At 51.9% G+C, this 16,903-nt stretch overlaps 1 protein-coding gene across 3 annotated transcripts in view; it reads left to right on the plus strand.

Moving 5' to 3' along the window:
• The first annotated feature begins 2,811 nt into the window (after window positions 1-2,811).
• The window catches only part of ZHX2 (zinc fingers and homeoboxes 2), a 153,970-nt gene continuing 139,878 nt past the window's right edge, over window positions 2,812-16,903 (plus strand). For all 3 annotated transcript variants that reach the window (XM_025871056.2, XM_025871055.2, XM_025871058.2), the window contains exon 1: window positions 2,812-3,163. The gene's annotated coding sequence lies outside the window, so the exon portion shown is untranslated. The remainder of the gene's footprint in view (window positions 3,164-16,903) is intronic.

Genomic DNA, 16,903 nt, shown 5'->3' on the forward strand with positions numbered 1-16,903 from the left:
TATGCATACAAAGCACTCAATAAGCATTACCCTTATAATTATTGATTACAAAGCTCCTGAATCACATAAGGGTCCATCTACTCCACCTACACATAAAGCAAACTGAAATCATACCACTTAATGCAAAGTCACCCTTGTTTTATTCACTGCTGTTTATGTAGCGAAAGTTCAGTCCATGCTAAACTTTGAACAATTTACAGACACTGCACCCCATCAGAAACCTCCAGGGTGTCCATGACATATAAGTGCCCTGAAGACATGGGAACTCAGCGGACAGTGCTGAGGGCTACCCTGCTTGGCTCAACCCTGACCCTTCCCACCCTGTTAATCTCTCACCCAGCCAGAGGCAGAAGGTAATAAGATGGAGGAACAGGAAACCTGGCTTATAGAAAACCGTCCTAAGCGAGGAGGTGCAGCCTCAAAATGGGAATAGTTTCCTTAAGGTTTCCATAATTTCCCTGGAACCAAACAGAACTCTACTTACTTTGGCGGGGGGCAGTGGAATGACCCTGAAGAGTGAAGGGAAAGAGCGAGCAAGACCTGGAAGGGTCTTGAGTAAGCAATATAAAATTATTAAAGTTGGTGGGGGAGGGCACCTGGGTGGCTCAGTTGTTACGCCTCTGCCTTGGGCTCAGGTCATGATTCCAGAGTCCTGGGATGGATCCCGCATGGGGCTCCCTGCCCGGCGGGAAGTCTGCTTCTCCCCCTCCCACTCCCCCTGCTTGTGTTCCCTCTCTCACTGTGTCTCTCTCTGTCAAATAAATAAAATCTTAAAAAAAAAAAAAGTTGGTGGGGGAGCCCTTTTTTTTTCTTTTACTCTCCGGGCACACCCTTGAGGGAAAAAAAAACAAAACAGTATTCCTAGATTCTCATGTTGATGGCAAATACATTAGGATCTTAGACAAATGTTATCAAATGAGTTTGAGAAAGATGCGACGCGATCTGGGTCATGGTCATCAAGGAAGTTGTTGATGAATCCGTTAAGAGCTGCGTCAGTTCGCCTCTCCGGTCTGTGAACATCACACAAGAGACCCCTCCTAGGCCAGGCCCTTGTTTTATGCGCCGTTAAAAAAACGAACAGAGCCTACGTGAGCAACAACCGAACAAACAGGTGCAGACCAGTAAGAAAATTTTGCATATGAGCTATTTTTATTGTCAAAATTTCTGGAGACCCAGTGGGGCTACGTTAGAGAAATTGGAGCCCCTAGGGGAGACCCCTAGAAAAACCTTTCACCTAGTTTCTTCTTCCCAGCCTAAGAAACGAAAATGTCAAAAGGTCACCCAGTGCGTTGGCCACGCGGTCCGCCCCCAAGACCAGCCGTCCCCACCCCACTACCCGTCCTCGCCTCTGGCCACTCCGCCGCGCACGGCCACCTGTTGCTGCCCTGGCGCCCAGAGCTGAGTCGCAAACCGCCGCTAGAGTTCGTTCTAATTCCCTGGAGCAGAGGCTGACCGGGAAGCCCCGACGCTCCGCGCCTGCTAAGCCTCAGGGCGGGCGGGGACACCGCGCAGCCTCCCAGCCCCAGGCTCCCTTTGTTTTCTCGCTGCGCTCAGACTGTCAGAAGTAGACCCCAGACAACATCCCTTGGCCCCAGCTCCGCTCGTGCGCGCTTGCGCCCAACTCACACCGCGAAAGGCTGACGCGCCGAGATGCCCTTGGAGGGGAAACGGGTCCGTCCCGGCAGGAATGCGAGGCGCAGATAGGTTGCCCGTGAGATTCCGAAGCGTCCCCTAGATTCCCGAAGTCCTTAGGGCTCCTTAGCGTAGCAGTGCTGCGGGAACGCGGCGCCCGGAACGCAAGTTCACCGCACTGAGGCCGCAGGCGAAGGGCAGGCGAGATCCCGGCCCGCCTTTACTCTAAAACGCCCGAGGGGAACCATCGGGCAGCGGTTAGGGATCCCTTCCCGCCGGGAACGCCAGAGTCCCAGTTCCGAAAGTGACCCGCCCTGCTCCTGAGGGACTTCCCTGCGAGCGCCGCAGGGGTGTGCATTTCTCCGAGTCTGAGAATCCCAGCGAACGCCGGCCCGACAAGAGTTTAAGTCAGCTCCCGGGGCGTCTGTTTGTTTATTGGCTCTTAAGGGAAAAAGTTTGAGGATCTTTAACCAACCTCAGACCTGGCGCAAGCGCAAATCTCCGAATCTTCCCAGCAAGAGTCATCTAATTTCGAGTCGTTATATAAGTGGGGGCTCTTTCTCACCCTCCCTACCCCAAGCCCTCTTATTACTATTCCTGGAGCAAAACATATCTCGCTTTAAAAAAAAAAAAAAAAAATTTTTTTTTTTTTTTTTTTTTTTTTAGTTATTATTTCCCTGAGCCCAAAGACGCGGAGAAAGCGCGGCAGCACCCTGGGCGCGTGGCGGCCCCACCCGCGCGTGGCCCCTCGGCCCGCGAGAGGGACGCGGGGTCTGGGGGGTGCCGCCCGCTCAGGACCAGCAGCCGCGCCCCACAGTCCCTCTGTCTGCCACTCCACGTGGTCAGGATCAACAGTTTGTTGAGCTCATCAGTGACACCTTGAACTTTTCATAAAGAAAATGGGTATTGCACCGGGAGGGTTTGGCCGCGGCCGCCTGGCCGGGTCGTGCTTAATATTCAATGATCTCGCTCGCGCCTCCCCCTCCTCCCCTCGCAGAAATTCCACCGAGTCCGTTACTGGGCTCAGACTTTTAAGTTAATTTACTGCCCCCCCAAATCTCGGCTAGTAACCAGTGCCTTTAGGGCCAGCCTCCCCCCCAGCTCCCGCCTGAAAATGACATTTCGCCGGCGTCTCCGGAGGGGGCTGAATTTCACTTTGTAACTTTCTGCGGAACCCGAGCCCGGGTGGCAGCTCGGGTGGTGGTATCGTATGCAAATACGCATGCTGACGTTACAGATCATGTGGGTTTTGGCGTAGATTCCCCACTGATCGAGACATTTTTTTTCCCCTTTTTTTTTTCCTTTTTTTTTTTTTCTTTTTAAAATTTTGGCCACTGTTCCCGTACCGGGGCTTTTCCTGTCCGTCTGTCTGGCAGGCTGGCCGTGCCCCTCTTTCCCACGGAGCCCGAGCCCGGCGCCCGGTGGGGAGTGGGGAGTGGGTGGGGGGAGCCAGCAGAGTTCCATTTTGGAACGCCCGTGCCGCGTCTCCGCGCTCCCAGCCCGGGTCCCCGCGTCCCCAGCCCCGGCGCAGGTAAGAAACTTCGCCTCGGCGCCCCGCACCCCCCGCCCGGCGCCGCCAGCCCCGAGCCCCGCACGCCCGGCGCCGGCCACTCCAGCCCAACTTTCCCACCGCCGCCGCCGCCGCCGCGGCTCCCGAAAATGTGTTGTTAATGGGACTTGGCCGGGTTTGTGATTGGAAGGGGGGTGCGGAAGGGGGGGTGCGGGCCCTTTTTGCGGGTGGGAGGAAATAAGAGGATCCGGAGGGGTGGGAGATTTTTTTTTTAAGAGTTTTGATTACAAGTTTGGATAAATGGGAGCCAGACCGAGGAGGAGGAGGAGGAGGAAAAACATGTCTACGTTTCCCTATGTCGACATAAGCCACAAAAAAATATGGCGTCCGCTTTCGACAGGGCGTTACGTAGACCCGACTCTGTTTTTATTTATTTATTTCGTGGCCGTCTCCCTCCCTCCGTGGCCCAGCTGCGGCGCTTTGTGCAAACGGGGCAGGTCCCGCGGGGACTCCGGCGGGACGTGGCCCGGCCCGGCGGGTTTGGCAGGCAGGGGGGCTGCGTGTGCGAGCTGCCCTCCCTCCCCCGCGCTCCCCTCTTCTCCCCGCTCCCGGTGACGATTCGCCGTACTGTGGTGGCAGGAAGCATGACGCCGTGGGTTGAGGCTGCCTCTCCTCTCGTCGCCGCCGGTGGCTGCGGGCGGCTGCCCGAGCTACCTGCCGGGGGCAGGGCGGGAGCGCGGAGCCGGCCCCCACGCCCGGCTCAGGTGGCGGGGCGCCCGCGTACCGGGGTGGGGGGGGGATCGGAGGGGGGGGCCCGCTGTCGGCCGCCGGCCGGCCCACGCCCGCGGCCGCCTCTGCCAGCCGAGCCCACGCTCGCCCCCGGAGCGGCAGCTGGCGCTGGCGTCCGCCCCACGAGAGAGAGGTTCATCTTTGTTGGTGTTGCGGCGTCTTTGTGGCTTCCCCAGGACTTGGTATCCTCGCCTTTGCAAACTTGCCCTTTCCCCAGCCGCTTTGCAGGAGGCTGCGGAGACGGAGAGGAGCGGAAAGTTGGGAACCAGTGAGCATCACAGGACCGTCCGTCCCCTTGGCCCCGTAGCTGTGCGGAGCTCGGAGGCGGAGGAGGAGGGTGGCTCGTTAGGCTGGGGAGAAAACTTGGGGAAGCCAAGTTGTGATTTGCTCGGGCTTCCACCTGATTGATCGGCTTCAAAGCCAGTGGGGTCTCTGCCTTCAGCTGTTTGGGGATGGCCTTTTGTTTGTCCGGAGGTGGAGGGGGGAGAAGGGGGGGAATAATGACTTTCCCTGGACCCATGTCCTTTGAAAGAGGCGTTATCCGGCGGGCCCGGGGGTCCATTAAGTCTTGTCAGGCCCTAGAGTTCTTCCCCTACCTGGTCTCTGACGATCACCGTATGTCCAAGTCAGCAGCTCTCCGGGTCTGAGGCGGGCCCCCGTTGGGCAGGTTTTTGAGGGGCAGGAATCCCTCCCCTTCATCCCTTGGGTAGCTCAGACCTCCCACACTTACCCTCTTAAAAGCACCGCGCGCGCGCGCGCGCGCACACACACACACACACACACACACACTCACACACACTCACACTCCTTTATGTAGAGCAGAAATTAATGCCTGTTGAAGTGAAGCGGGTGAGCTTCTGAGAGCTCTTCAAGATTTCAGTCAAAAGGTGATTTTCTATTTATGAGGGCCCTGAGTTTAAGCAGTTCAGTCCCAGGGCAGTAATGTCAAAAAGCATTTGGATGACAACCAAGTGGAATAAATATCTTGTAAAATGGCATGTTTAAAAGTAAAAATAGATTAATGGAGCCCTCAAGTGCTTGAATGGAACTAACATAAAGGTTTGATTCAAGTTTAAAGGGAAAATTATATAAAGCTATATACACATCTTCTTTTAAGGTGGGGGGGTAGGGAATCTACAAGTAAGATTTAAATGCATCACTGACACTAACTGGACCTGTGATCTGTGGGAATACTGTTGGTGTTGAAAAGCCATGCTTTGATTGTTCTTGTGTGCGTGTGCACCTTCTGGCTAGGTTTGATGTCAGTGAGCATCCACCTGAAGTTAACAGCTCTTAAGGGGAAATTCAGAGGCCAGGGATTTAGGGTAAATCTGATGTATTAACCAATCCCCATTGAAAGGAAAAGATAAATGACAGTGTTTGTTGGTACTCAAGAAGGGTATTCTGATGGGAAGTGCAGTGTATCTTGACCTGCGGAAAGGTGACCCCCACCCCAAGTGTCTCGTCTCCATTAGGGCCATGTGATTGAGTAGGATGCCGTGCATTTGACCAAAAGAATAATGACAGTGTTTGATAATGGTTGCTAACGTTTACTGTTTTAGTATGCCAGGCACAATGCTTTATATTCTAGGTGCTTTATCATTTAATTCTCACCCAAACCCCATGAGCTAAATACTATTATTATCTTCAGTTTACAGTTGAAGAAACTGAGGTTCAGAGAGGTGAAGAAATTTGCCCAAAGCTGCAGAGCAAAAAGTGAAGTCAGTGTGCCAAGCCAGGCCTTATTTCTTAGCCTTCAACACTCCCATAATGGCAGCTCTGGGATATAGGATATGGGGAGTCCTCATTAGTATGAGAAAGTAAAGGGACAGGTGCAGGTATGAAAAAGAAGGAACAGTGACCACTGCCCTGGGGTCTGAACTCCAGAAATTTCCTGGGTTTCATCCCTTTATTCACTTATTTAGCAGCTATGTGTTGATTTATTTGTTCATTCAGCAGCTATAATAATCATCCTAATGAGAGTGCAGTCATTAAACATTTTTATACGCCAAGAACCCTTATAAGTGCTTATGGTTATTTTGTCTTCACGACAACCCTGTGGGGTAAGTACTGTCATTCTGTCCCTTTTGTAGATGAGGAAGCAGAGGCACAGAGAGGCTCTCCAACTTGCCCAAGACCAAACAGTTATAAGTAGAGTGCCAGACCCCGGAACACACTCGCTTCACGCTCCAGCGCACTGCTCTAGACGCCGTAGAGATACTGGGGACGTAGAGCCCCCTACCCTCAATGCAAAACGCTGCTCCAGGCACTAGGAGAGGTTGGCAGGATCCAGACCCCCTACCCCCTAGGAATCTGAGCAGCCGGGCAGGCCAAATCAAGCAGGATTAACTAAGTGCTGTAATTGAGAAGAGTAACTACTGTGGAAGCACAATGAAGGGCGTAATTACTGTGCTCTGAGGGAATCCTGGAGGATTTCCTAAAGGGGGTAGCATCTGAACTGACCTATGGAATGAGGAGGAACAATGTCTGGAGGTGTGTCAGAGAGGATTGCATTCAGCTGTTAGCAGCAGAAATCCTAACCACTGGCCACTTAACCAGAGGGGGCTTACTTGTGTCAGACAACAAGAAGGGTGGGTGGGACAGTGTAGCACTGGGGACCCAGGCTCCGTCTTTCCACTATGCCATCCTTAGGTATGGGCCTTCGGCCCCAGGTCTGTGTTCTTGAGGTGGGAAGGTGGTTGCTTCATCTCCAGGCTTCACATCTCCGGTCCAGGAAAGAGAAAGCGGGACAAGTGAGGCTTATAACATTTACCTAGTATGCCTTTACTCTTACATTTGGGAAGGGATGCCTCTCAGGGACTTCTGTCCTTAGTTCATCGGCCAGAGCTGTGCCGCCTGGCCGCCCAGGGAGGGTCGGTCATGCATTTTGGGGTAGGCACATTGCTGCCATGAACAAATTGGGGTGCGTGGTGGAATGGTTGTTGAGCTGGTGGATACAGTGTGTGTGGCCTAAGAGGAGAAGAGGAAGAAAGGTTTTCCTGGCGAAGGTAGAACTGCGTCCTGGGAGCCGTGCCTATTCTGCAGAGGTGGAGAGAGGAATGCAGGGAGGGTTGTGCAAAGAGATGATGCCAGACTTGGGGGTGGACGTGTGGGAGGTTGGTTTTTAATCCATAGGTACTGGGGAGCTACGGCAGGTTTCAGAGGAGGGATGTCATGTGTTTAGGAAGTTAATACTGTCAGTGGTGTGCCTTGTTCAGACAAATCAGCTTGGCTCTCATTTAAAATAAAATGAGTTCTGGAAAGTTTTGGACCAAGGGACCAGTTTTGCCTTAGGGCAGAAAGAAGACAGAGTACAATAAGAAAGGGAGGGATGATGGGGAGATTTCTTTTAGGTCCTGCCAGTAGGAATCCAAGATTAACCTGATGTTAGTCAGCTGTTACCAGGAGATAACTAGCTCTCCCTTATCATATCTCAGTTAGTGAACTGAAAACCGTGGGGGTAGGTACCATTACTCCCCAAACACTACACTTGGCCTTTCTCCTGACCCTCAGACACCTGGGCCCTACCTGCAGCAGCAGCATAACTTTCGTCGTGACCCTTCACCTTTGCTTTATTTTTTAAGGATTTATTTATTTTAGAGAGAGCGAGAGTGCGTGCGCATGCACACACAAGCAGGAAGGGGGATGGAGAGGGAGCGAATTACAAGCAGACTCGCCAGTGAGCACAGAGCTGAAAGCAGGGCTCAATCTCATGACCCTGAGATCATGACCTGAGCCGAAATCAAGAGTCAGACACCTAACTGACTGAGCCACCCAGGCGCCGTGCTTCACCTTTGCTTTAAATCAAGGGGATGACATCAGAGGGCATCAGAGGGCCTTCTGTCAGGTTCCCCACTCTAGATTCCTCCAGCAAGGACTCACATCCCTGATCCTCTGCTCAATTTAATAGCTTTATGACGTTGGGCTGTTACTTACCTCGCTCAACCTCAATTTCCGCATCCTGAAAATGGAGATTGTTCCAATAGCTGCCTTATGGATTGTTGTGCAGCTTGAGAAGAAACTTATGAAAGGGCTTAGCAAAGCGCCTAGCCCCGTGTTCAGTACACATGTCCCGTTACCACCATCATCGGCCCCAGTATCATCATGGTCACTGGCTCGGGACCTCTGGCGTGTGACTTTCTTGCATCCCTGAGGTGCCAAGTGATTAACATACATGGATGTTTGTCACTGATTCCAAGACCCAGACTGTCCCCATCTTGTTGCATTCTCCTCCCTCCTCCCCCATGCGCACCCACACTGGTTGGTGGCAGGTTTGAGCAACCACTGAAATGGAAAGCCTTCCCGGAATATCGCAGCGAGACCCTGGCGCAGCGCTCAGGTACCGTGATGTCCTGTGTCATGGTCAGATCCAGACAGCGCAGTTCTGAGAGGATGGTCGGCTACTCACATGCCCCTGTGGTAGACGGTAAAGTAGACATTGCTTTTAGTATTGAAAAGGTAGTTTCGTTTTTAACTGGGGGAAAAAAAAAATCCCTCCTGCTTCCCCTCCCTCACACTTCTGTCAGGCCCCCACCCTACATCGAACAGGTTGTGATTTTAAGAACATCCACCCACAATCTGTTTCCTGTTCCTATGCTTATAGTCATGCATTTGAGAAGGGTTGGTGGGCCATGGTGTGAGTGCGTGTGTGCATGCCTGTCGACCCCCAAGGAGAAAAACGGTCCTGAAAACAGTATATCAGTTCCCACCCAAACTTGAAAATGAATAAAAAAAGACCAGAGTCAGAACCAGTTTTCTGGCTGACACCTCTCTTTACCCCCCTGGTGAACAGTTTACCTGTTAAAAGCCACAGTTCACACACTTTCTTCCTCCTTCTGCCCCCCTCCAGCCCTCTAGTACTAGAAACACTTAGTGGAGATTAAATCTTATTACACAGTGTTTCACTGCAATAGTAGTTACCACAGCGAGTCTGCAGTGAATGAGGTGCTTGTACTATTGATCCATGGGGGATCAATGTTAAGGAGTGTGACCAGGGCATTCACTTTGGCGTAAAAGATCTGTGGTATGTTTTGGGGGTGTACAGGCTTGGTTTAGGATAGAAAAGTGAGAAGCATGTGTTTACTTTGGGGTTTAAAGCCATGCTGGGTTTACCCTCCAGGGGAAAACCAGCAAAATCCTGGGAACCATTTGCTGTCAAGTTCAGCGTGGGGAGTGGATTCATGCATCCCCAAGGCCTCAGAGAGTAGCCAGATTGAGTTAGCTCCTTCTTTGGGAGGGAATCCTCCCTGTTGGGGGCCCAGGACAGACTCTGTGGGAGAGAGAAGGAGTCTGCCGTTGAGAAAGGGAATAGAGAAGACGTCAACAAGAGTTCTCGTTGGCCCGGTGGGGAGGCTGCCACGGCAGCTTCTAGACTCCAAGACATCTGCGGAAAACCGAGGAAGGACCAGCAGTCTAAACTGAGGAGGCAGCATGCGTGCACACATTCATGTGCAAACACGAGAGTTGAAATCAGTGTTGCAGAAAGCCTCCAGAAAAACACTCCTTGGTGGGGCTGACATTCATGCCCGCCCCCAGCTGTCTTGACCCTCACCCCCTGCCTTGTCTACTCCGACTGGTGAGATGGAACAATTACAGAGTTCCCTATACGCCCAACCACACTGCAAACACATGGTGTTGCCGCCTTAAGAACAGCAACACTCCCCCAAACGGAAAGCCTCCTATGTTCCAGGCACTCTGCTACACACTTTCCTTTCACTTTTGGCATTCAGTGTGACCATGAGGAGTGCTTCGAGAGCAGGAGTGTAGCCCCATTGCAAAGCCAGGAAACCAAAGCTCAGAAAGAAAGGTTAGGTACTAAAGAAGGTAGCCAGGTCAGGGTTCAGACTCAGATCAGTCTGATCCCAAAGCTGATGCTCTTCGCTGTCACCAGGTCTTTCTGAAGTCTTCTGGAGGTGCCCCACCCCAGGCTGGGAGGAAGTCTGGACAGAAGGGACATTTCAGAACGTGCTTCTGGGCAGTCTGATTGCTTTTCTGCTAAAGGGGCATAGGGTGTGGGTGTGCATGCATGCATGCATGAGTAGGGGTGTGTGTGTGTATGTGTAAGTTTAATCAAAACAGAAGAGATTTCCAAATCCTGCTTCTTGTCCTTAGTCCCCCAACTCCCCCCTTCCCAACCCCCACACCAAGAAAGACAACTCTAAAGCCTCCATCAGTGTCTATAACAGAACAGTCTTCAGGGGGCACTGCACCCTTTCCACCCTCTCCTTGGCTGTTAGGGAGAAGGAATCCCAGTGGGCTACAAGCTGCACTTGGGGACCGAGGAGACTCTGGGTGCTACTCTGGAGATGCCGAACGCCCTTGGCAGCCAATGGGAGAAGGAGACGGAGGGAGCAAGCGTTGGGAGGGTGGAGATGGCTGTGTTGCTGTTTTTATACAATAAAAAGAGGATCATTGTAATTGGGAGCCCTTGAATCATAACACGTCTGCCTATGGCTCTCTCCAGCTACAGAGCCATTTAGTTAAATAACACACAGAAAACTCCTTTCAGCCGATATTACTTTCCCGCTGCTCTTAAAATACAACACTGAGCTGAATTGCGGTGACGACAAAGCCACCTCAGGCTCCCCCAGCCCCTGGGTGTACCCAGAGCCCCCACAGAATCTCCCTGGCCTGTGGAGGAGGACATTTAGAAATTATTTTCATTTATACTGCCCCCTTGCCTTTTTGGAAACAGCTCTTTAAGATACTTGCACACACAGTCTGGTGCGAGCTAGATGTCACAGCCAAGTTGTTTATGGGGGGCGGTGGCCCAGAAGGGGCAGAGAGAGGCCAGCATGCCGGTGCTGGTGGGGATGGGGTGTGTCTTTGCCTTTTGTTGGGGGGCAGTGGGAAATGAAGAGATATGGACTGACGGCTAGAAGCTGGAAAAAGAGACTGCCCCCCGGCCAAGAAATTGAGGGGAAGGGTTGGGCAGTGGCTGCAGGCAGGAGCAGAGAGAAACGCAGACCCTCACCTCACCTCCCCTCACAGAGCGACGAGGGTTCATTATCCTGTAGAAAGGCCTGTTACTTTCTTCTGGGGAACTTTGTGTTACAGAATTAATTATGAGCATGCAGTGAACTTCTGCCAGAGCCAGAAGACTTCACATTGTTTCCAAGAGCAAGGGCTCTTAGGCACAGGGCGCCACAGAGTGGAAACCGTTTGGCTCACCCCGCGGGTTAATGGTGGACATTCCAAAGATGGAGGGCTGTATTCGGCACTGTGACATTGAACATGGCCTGACTTCACTTTCAGAAGTGGGATTTACGGGTCTAAGAGTACAAAGTCTAATGTCCTTTGGGATCTCTGGAGGAGGATGTTGGGGAGCAGGGGATGAGTCTAATAGCAACATGGTGCAATAGTAGGATCAGGGAATGTCCTAGCTAGAAGAAACTTCAGGGAGCACCGAGTCCATCTTAGGGAAATCGAGGCACAGAGAAGTAAGTCAGTTTGCCCAGGAGTACACTCTCATCTGGCAGTATATCACCCTTCCTCGCCTATACGGTGTAGCTTACAGCTCTTGTATCCTTGCACCTTCCCTAACCACTTCCTTTCCCACTTCTTTTCCTCTGTCTGGCCAGCAAACACTCAGCACCGGCTGGAGGAGGAAAAGGGCATCCCTGCCTGCAGGAAATTCTCTGTCATTTGGCATTTAGCAACCATAGTGGTCCTCTTGGTGACACAATAGGCACCATGCTGAGCACCTTTTGTGGGTCAGCTCATGCAAGTCTGAAGAGATAGAAGAACTCTTTTTTTTTTTAATGTTTTATTTATTTATTCATGAGTCAGAGAGAGAGAGAGAGGCAGAGGCAGAGGGAGAAGCAGGCTCCCCGCCCAGCAGGGAGCCCGATGCGGGACTCTATCCCAGGACCCTGGGATCATGACCTGAGCCGGAGGCAGACGCTTAACCATCTGAGCCACCCAGGTGCCCTAAGAACTCTTTTATCTCCATGTAACAGGTGACAAGAGCAGAGTGGAGCGGGAAGCCCTTTGTCCAAGGTTTCTGGGAGCCAGGCAGCCTTCTCCCGAACCCGGGGGCTCCTCCATCCCTGATGAGAACTCCTGGCCGAGCCGCCAGCCCGTGCTGAGGATAACACAAGGATGTGCGTGCATTTGGGGCTTGACAGAGGGCTTTCCCGTGCATAGTTTCCCCCCCCCAATTTATTGAATGCCACCTGTGTGTAGGCTCCTGACGCCATCACACCATAGCCCAGGCCGTTCGTGCAGCGACCCAGCTGAGCAGGTGGCGTGAGGGTGGAGCCAGGACTCCAGCACAGGTCCGTGGAATCCAAGACTGGAGCAGTTTTAGCCACATCGGGCATGCTGCAGCCATAACTCCCTGATTGAGGGTCCTCTCTGGGCAGGAACAGGTCACTTAGGGACACCAAATCACCCTAAAAGTCCCCCTAAAATTAAAGGAATTGAGGCACCTTCCAGCTAAGCAGCAGATAACTTATTTGAGCCTATTTAAGAAGTACCAGTTACAGTTTAGGGGGTGCTGTGTGCCAGGCCCTGTGCAGCTCTGTACACGGGTGTTCGCATTAGCCCGAATTTTAAGAGAGCTTAAGGTATCACGTACATCCCTTAAAACTCACCCATTTATAAAGTGTACAGTTAATTGAGTATTTACAGCTAGTGTATTTACAGCTATACAACCATCCCAACAATCTCATTTTAGAACATTTCCATCATCTCAAAAAGAGATCCTGTGCCCATTAGCCATCACTGCCCAGCCCCCTCTGCAGCCCCCCGGCCCCCAAGCCTTAACAACCTAATCTACTTTCTGTCTCTACAGATCTGCCCTTGCTGAGCATGCCATATAGGAGAAACCATATAATACGTGGTTTTTTGTGTTTAACTTCTTTCACTTAGCATAGGGTTCTTGAGGCTCATCCGTGTTATAGGATGCATCAGAACTTCATTGTTTTTATGGCCCAATAGTATTCCATTGTGTGCCTATGTCCGCAAGGGCCGCCATAACAAAATGCGGCAGACTGGGTGGCTTCAACAACAGATACTTATTTTCCCACAGTTCTGGAGGCTGGACGTTCAAGATCAAGGTGTCAGCACATCCGATTTCTTCTGCAGCTTCTCTCCTCGGCTTGCAGATGGCCGCCTGCTCGAATGACCTCACGTGGCCTTTCCTCGGTGCACACGCATCCCTGGGGTCCCTCTGTGTGTCCAAATTTCCTCTCCTAAGGCCACCAGTCAGATTGGATTCGGGCCCACACTAATGGCTTCGTTTTAACTTAATCACCTCTTCAAAGGCCCTGTCTCCAAATACAGTCACACTCGAGGCTACTGGGGATAGAGCTTCAACATATGAATTTGGGGGCAGGGATACAGGTCAGACCCTATTTCGTTTATCCGTTCACCTGTCAACAATTGGGTTCCTACATTTGGGGCTTTGTAATAATGCTCTTGTGAACACGTGTGTAATCAGTGTGGAGGTGTGTTTTCACTTCTCTTGGGAAGATACCTAGAAGTGGAATTGCTGAGTTAGATGGTCACTTTATGTTTAACTTTTTAAAAGATTGTATTTATTTATTTGAGAGAGAGAGAGAGAGAGAATGAGCAGTGGGAAGGGGCAGAGGGAAAGAGAGGGAGAGGGAGAAGCAGACTCCCCGGTGAGCAGGAAGCCTGGCACGGGGCTCGATCCCAGGACCTGGAGATCATGACCTGAGCCGAAGGCAGGCGCTTAACCGACCGAGCCACCCAGGAGCCCCTATGTTTAACATTTTGAGAAACCGACAAACCGTTCTCCACAGTGGCAGCACCATTTCCCATTCCCACCAGCAGGGTAGGAGGGTTCTGGTTTCTCCGAGTCTTCACCAACCCTTGGCATTGCCTAAGCCCCATTTTAGAGGTGAGGAAACTGAGCACAGCGTGGGGAAGGTCAGTCGCATGGCTAGAGGGCAGAGGAGCAGGATTCACACCCCAGTCTGACCAGTAAACTACCCAAAGATGACCAAGCCACAGGCTCTTCCCTGGAGGAGCTCCCAGGCTCGCTGGGGAATGTGTGCATTTGCTGTTCTACACAGCTGACCTAGCTGGACTTGGAACGGTGGGGCCCCTGCTCCCAGGGTGGCTGTGTGAATTCCAAGGGGCAACACCTATGAAGTACTTAGCACAGCACCTGGCACCTAGGCAGTGCCCTAGAAATAGCTGGCTCATACTGTTGTGTTATCTCTGACCTTCTGTACGATGAGGCTGCCTCTGAGTCACTGCAGTTTGAGGGATATCCTTATGCCTTGGATCTACGACTGGGGCCATGCCCTTACCCCACCGAAGGAGCCATCACCCGGTGAGCAAGAAGTGGCCTGGGATGAAGGAGCTGGCCATCCAGGCTCTCCTCAGATCTGCTGAGCCGGTCCTGGGGGTGGTGGGTCCGGTCCACAGAGCCCAGCACTGGCTCTCCTTGGGCTTCTGGCATTCGCTGGCTGGGCTGTCGACGCTCTGTGTCTGGCCCTGCTACCTCCCAAGCCAGAGGGTGATTCCTGTGCTCCCAGGTGTGAGTAAAGACCTGATAGATCACGCTTGGGGCCAAGGTGAGCCAGGGAAGGGTGCTTCGGGGCCTTTCTGCAGAACTGACAGTCCCCTGGTTTTCTCCCAGCTAGGAGAAAGGGCCCTGTGGGTGGCCTTGGTTATAACCAGATCAGCCTGCTGCTCGTTCAGAGTGGGGAGGGGTGCACTGCTTGACCCTGGGAAGGGGATTCGTGGGATCAACGTCCAGATTTCTGGATATAGAAAAGATACGTGCCAGTTACAGAAATGATAGAAACGTGTGGTTCTAAAACCCCAAATCTGATCATGCTTCATTATCCTTCTAAAAACCTCCCCATGTCACTGGTTGTCCAGGAGTCACAAGCCCAAATGCTTTCAGGGTTTTTGCAGGTCATATACAAGAGTGAAGGGGTGGAGTAGAGGGCGGTAGCAAGTGGTGGGGAGTGCGTCAAAGCGGAAAGCTCAAGCCCAGTCTAAAGGCATTCAAAATACATTTTTTTTCCAATGTGCTTTTCTGTCCATTCTAAATAGGACCTCCAGGTAGTAACTTCTAACCCATAGGATCAAGTCCACAAATCCCTGAACCTCGCTTTACCAGGCACGTTCTGCTGTAACCAGTTGCCCCCCAGCCATATGCCCCCACACTTCAGCCCTGCAAGACTGACCCCTAAACCTCGTGAGCCATCCTCTCTCCTTTTCCTTTCCATACGTAGATCCTCTTCCCCGGAAAGACTCCTCCCCCAAACTCAGCAAGACCTGCTCATTCCTGCTAGAGAGAGAACTTGCTCCCTCCTCCGAGAGGCTAGTGTGTGGCAGAAATAACCCCTTAGAAATCTTAGCATGTGGATTTTGATCCGTTTGCGTGTCTGTCCTCCTGAAAAACTGTGAGCCACCCCTGCACCCCAAGAGAGGGCTTCCTATTTGTCTTCATGTTCCCAGCGCCGGCGCGAGGCTGGCCCACTGAGTGGGTTCAAAATGAATGTTTCTCATGTGATTGGACTGTTACAGGGATGAGTAAAGGACCCTTTCACCGGAGCCTGTTCGGGAGCCTGAGCTCTAGGTCAGCACAAGGAAGCAGAAGGCACTGCTGCTCGCTGCTGCCCCCGGTGGCGGGTCCGGGACAGTCCCTGGACCATTTTGTAACAGGAAGCCGTGGAGGAAGCTTCCGTCCCAGGCTGGTTTTGTCCTAGATTCAGGATCTTTGGGCCAAACTCTGCCAAACTCCCTGCCTCACTGGCTCCACACCACCACCTCATCTGGACCTCTGGCCTCTGTGTGCAACCTGGATCCAGTTCCTCCCCCTGACTTGTCTGTACCCTCCGTATCCTCTTGGGAACACTCTTCACCTGCCCATATGGCACCTACAGCAATTTCACAGGCGGTGGCACACGGTCTGTCTACTGCTTCCAATAGTAAACTGTCTTTTTTTTTTTTTAAAGCAAGTTTAAACTCGAGGCCAAACTCTACGGTCAAGGTGATAGAGAGGAAGGAAACAAACTGATTGAATGCCCGCTACGTGCCAGCCATTGAACCAAGCATGTTGTGTACTCTGCGTTGTTTTAAATTTCTTAATTCTCCCAACAACCCCACTTCGTAGATGTTTTTATACCTATTTTATGGATGAGGAAATTGAAGCGTCAAGAAATTAACTTGCCTGAGCTATACAGGAAATGGCCGAGCTGGGATTTAGAGCTGGGTCTGCATGACATCAGGCCCCAGGGACTTGCCACATCACAATGCTGGAGTGTTAGATAAAGAGTATTAAGAATCTGTGTGGGGGCGCCTGGCTGGCTATGTTGGAAGAGCATGGGACTCTTGATCTCAGAGTCGTGGGTTTGAGCCCCATGTTGAGTATAGAGATAACCAAAAAAAAAAAAAAAAAAAAGCCTGTTGTTAAATGCCTTAGCAAATGGGATACCAGGGACACTGGCTCTCTATTCCCTTCTAGAGTTTAGGACTTTGCCTATGAAAAGCTGCACAGATAGCATTACTACCAGGAGCATCTTCTTCCTTTCCCTTACGAGGGTTCTTGTAGTGCTTCTTGGCACTAACACAGCTTCCCATTCTCAAGATACCTGTCCTCCTGCAATTTTGTCACCAGCCCCCCCCCCCCCCCCCCGCTTTGGGGAGGGAAGAAAAAAATACCTGTCACAAGAGAGATGGCCACATTTAGTAAATCTTAACCTTGCTGGGCCATCTTATGTAATGGGAAAATGATCTCGCTGAGATTTCAGTCTGGAAAAGAACTGGCCCTTCTGGAACAAACATGCATGAACCCTCTGGTATGGCACTGAATAAAGATACAGGAGCAGTCAGGTTAGGCTAACCTATGACGCCGGGACAAGAAAACCCCCAGATCCTACTGCCTTAACAAAGCAAGGTCTATTGTCTCTTACCCTTGGGAAGTGCGCTGAAGGCCACCAGCTCGACAAGGTAACTTTCTTCCAAGCTAGGACTTAGGGATCCAGG

Source organism: Callorhinus ursinus, unplaced genomic scaffold, assembly GCF_003265705.2.
Source record: "Callorhinus ursinus isolate GAN/ISIS: 27379988/994484 unplaced genomic scaffold, GSC_fseal_2.0 scaffold5, whole genome shotgun sequence".
In the NCBI taxonomy this organism is placed as follows: domain Eukaryota; kingdom Metazoa; phylum Chordata; class Mammalia; order Carnivora; family Otariidae; genus Callorhinus; species Callorhinus ursinus.